This window comes from Sinocyclocheilus anshuiensis, unplaced genomic scaffold, assembly GCF_001515605.1.
Source record: "Sinocyclocheilus anshuiensis isolate Anshui unplaced genomic scaffold, SAMN03320099.WGS_v1.1 scaffold514, whole genome shotgun sequence".
NCBI classification, from domain to species: Eukaryota; Metazoa; Chordata; class Actinopteri; order Cypriniformes; family Cyprinidae; genus Sinocyclocheilus; species Sinocyclocheilus anshuiensis.
This window is the reverse complement of record NW_015542348.1, coordinates 509234-513417: the sequence shown is the minus strand read 5'-3', so window position 1 is coordinate 513417 and position 4184 is coordinate 509234.

The following is a 4184-nucleotide window of genomic DNA, read 5'->3' as shown; positions in this document are numbered from 1 at the left end:
CTCACAACTCGCCGACACTGTCTCACACACACGCAGAGAGAGAGAGAGAGAGAATTGACGCGCTACATATAAACGGTATTCTTTATTGCATTTTCTTGTCAAAATAACAGTGCTCCTTCTTTGGAATTCTTTAGCTTTTAAGAACTGCCGGGTTTTCCGGTAGTGGGAGGAACTAATGCGCAAACGGCAATCTCATTGGCTGGCGCTCATCTATTATCGTCCCTGTTTTGATTTCAGCAAATCAGTTCGAGCCAACACACACAACCGGATTAATATTCATGATTTCAGCAGCTCATTAATCCTTAGTGCGTTTTAAATTTAAATCCTTATTAATAGAATTCGTATCATTATTATCTTATGTGTTTTTGTTAAATGTGAGCCAAAATCATCACAATTAAAAGAACCAAAGACTTAAACTACTTCAGTCTGTATTTATTTAATTTATTTAATACACGAGTTTCACAATTTGAGTTGAATTACTGAAATAAATTAACTTTTACACGACATTCTAATTTATTGAGATGCACCTGTATAATCAGTCTGGCGAGTAAACTAAAAAAATTACTAGCCAATGGCGATTCAATTGCCAAGGTGTCCGTAGAGGGTTGATTTTTTATCTGATAGCCTAAATGCAGTTGGTGAACATGAACAAAGAACCTTACTAATACAAATCATTAGAACAGTATTGTATATTATTTTGTATATATCATATCAAAACAAGCACAAGCACACTTACGAACATTTGTTAATACAATTATTTTTTAACATGAAATTGCTTATTCCATTCCGTAAAATGCAGTGAAGTATTTGTTTTCTCATTTACAGTGTACCAAATGTAGGCTACTTTTTACACTTTTGACCATACAATTTTGTTTAAACCAAAATTGTACTTATTAAAGGAACACTTCCATGCTTGTGTGTGTGGTTTTAGATTCCTATTCATTTTGTAAATATAGCCTAAGCCTAACAGTATAAGAACAATCACCATTGATGAAAAACGATTAGTCCACAAATATAAGTTTATTTCAGCTGTTGTACTCAAATGATAACAACTAACAACAGACATAGTTTTAAAGCATTGCAAGCTACAGCAAAACAAACTGAAATCAAAGTAATTTATACAACTAGATTAAGTGTGCTGAATGTCTGCAATCATTCAGTCAGTGTCGACTGCACAAAATGTGCAGACTAATAAAAACATTATAAACTGTTACAAAATGATGAACAAATGTAGTTTAGGCATAGGTTTGTGCAACGCTGTAAATATGTTTACCTTTTTTTTATTTATATATATATATATAAAAACTCATGAATATTCATGTATGCTCCGCCCACTGAAACCAAAAATCTCGGAAACCGAAAATCTCGTAACACCGGCAGGTCGCAACGCCACTTCCGGTGAGAAGTGTGTTCCTGCCATCCGCTTGTTAAGTCTGACGTCACGTGTCACCGCTTCCGTGTCCAAACGCTCTATCAGATACCACGAGAAAAAAACTAAAAGTGCTAATATACACTCACAATGTGATATAATACTACCAAAAAAATGTATAATCCTAACCTTTAACTCCATACCGAAATCCCAGATATAGCCAGACAATGAAAATATAAATAAATAAATACCAAAAAAATGATAATCCTAACCTTTAACTCCATACCGAAATCCCAGATAGCCAGACAATGAAAATATTAATATAAATAAATAAATATAAAAATGATTTGTGTTTGGGACGCTGTGAGCATAAAGACTGTAGTGTAGACCGTAAGTTTGAAAATGTTTAGCTTAAATGTTTAATATGAATAAACAGTGCTCATAAACGGCTGCTGAGGTAGTATTCTCAAGTGAAGCGAGTTGAGGCTTGGACCCGGAAACAGCGCTTCTTACGTCACCACTTAACAACCGAATAGACATAATAAATACCTAGACGCCTCATTGGCCGCTTTGAGCCGTTGCTGCGATACGTCAATGCGTCCGGGCAAACAGGACAGTTGTTCCTCACTGTCGAGGTAGACAGGCACTCGGGAAGAGGTTAGCTTATGAGACCACTTAGAGGGCTTCCCGTTGAGTACACCCTATGGGCAAACCATGGTGCAAAAACAGTTATTTTGAGGAAATTGATACATTTACAGTAAGATAAAGATACAATCATTTGCAGCATAGTTAAAAGATATTGTTGATGTTATTCCTAATTAAGGTCCTTGGTGAACCTTTACTATGAGTTTGTTTGTAATGATGATTAAATGTGAACATTGTTTAAGTACCACTAAATGCTCCTCAGATCCCTGTAACTTTACAATGAAGTCCACCAGTCTCTTTAGCTCTGCAGTGTGGCATTCGACAGCCTGAATGTGGATTACCTCTGAGATAGCACTCTGTACACTGGCTGAAGAGTTTCTTGAAGCAAGTTTCTGGCCTCATCAGTCCAGAAGGCAAATCGCTGACCATGCCTTTCAAACATCAACAAGATTAATCTAAAGTACTGCCAAAAGGACAGGCTAATAACACATATTGTGGTGCAACCAAGCAAGGAGCCCAGTTTAATTATGAAAGATGATTTATATTTAACTAATATGCTAAAACAATGAGTATCAAACAAGTTTTCACACTAATACAGTAAGCATGCTTTTATCATCTTTTTAAGTTTAATTAATGTGCTGGCTAGATTTACTTATTGTAGTCATTATGTCAACAAGGTTTAGCTTAATTAAATCATGGCCACGAATTAAGAACATCGTAATAATCAATAAAACTAGCAATCGGGAATTAATTATTATTTCTTAGCAGTTCTCACGTTGGCTACGTAAACTTTGCATCGTTTTCACGGTGGCTACGTAAACTTTGCATCCTTTTAAGGTTATAAAATAAAACTTAATTGAAAATCTGTAAAGTTACTCACTCTGATTGCTGTTCATGTCGTCCATCTTTAGTGATCCAATTCGGTAGGTTACAAAAGAATAGGGTCCTAGGACTGCAGTCCTAGAACTGCGGTCCTGAAACTGCAGCCTCCGGTTGTGCAGGAACATACTATTGCTTCCGGTGGCATCCCCAGCTGCCAGAGTTTGTGGCAGCTGCCACTAGTCGTTTCTGGCAGCTGCCACGGTCTTTCTCGCAGTTTCTGCTGTTTGCTCGTAAAACTACACTGTTCTCAGTGGCGTGCGGTGGAGTTATTTTTAAATGAAGTGGTGGATGTGCTTGTCCTTCCGGACCTTCTGAAGTCCACAATAACCTCTTTGGTTTTATTGGTGTTCAAAACCAGATTGTTTGCTGAACACCACAGGGCCAAGTGATGGCTCTCCTCTCTGTAGTGGATCTCATCATTGCTGTATGGGCTGGCGCTCTCTCTGGCAGCGGTAGGTCGCAGCGCCACTTCCGGTGGCATCCCCAGAAACTGGTCGTTTCTGGCAGCTGCCACTGTTTTTCTCGTGGTTTTTGCTGTTTGCTCGGTAAAAACTACACTGTTTCTCAGTGTGCGGTGGTGTTTTTTTTTAAATGATGATGCAAAGTTCCCACAATTGTATTATTATTATTATTATTATACATTTTTATGTATCAGCTGCCAGAGTTCTTGCCCGGAGTCAAAGGCAGCTGCCACTAGTCATTTCTGGCAGCTGCCAGAGTTCGTGGCAGCTGCCACGGTCTTTCTCGCCATTTTGCTCGGTAAAACTACACTGTTCTCAGTGGCTTGCGGTGGAGTTTTTTTTTTTAAATGATGATACAAAGTTCCCACAATTGTATTATTATTATTATTATACCTTTTTATGTATCAGCTGCAGTTCTTGCCAGGAGTCAAAGGCAGCTGCCACTAGTGCCACTTGTCCGGCGAAACATACCAATTTGAAAAACTAGCGAAATGCATAGTCGATATTAAAAACTGGATGATGAGTAATTTCTTACTGCTAAATTCTGAAAAAACAGAGCTGTTAATTATAGGACCTAAAAACTCTGCATGTAATAACCTAGAACACTGTCTAAGACTTGATGGCTGCTCTGTCGATTCCTCGTCATCAGTTAGAAACCTAGGTGTGCTATATGATAGCAATCTTTCCTTAGAAAGCCACATTTCTAGCATTTGTAAAACTGCATTTTTCCATCTCAAAAATATATCTAAATTACGACCTATGCTCTCAATGTCAAATGCAGAAATGTTAATCCATGTGTTTATGACCTCAAGGTTAGATTATTGTAA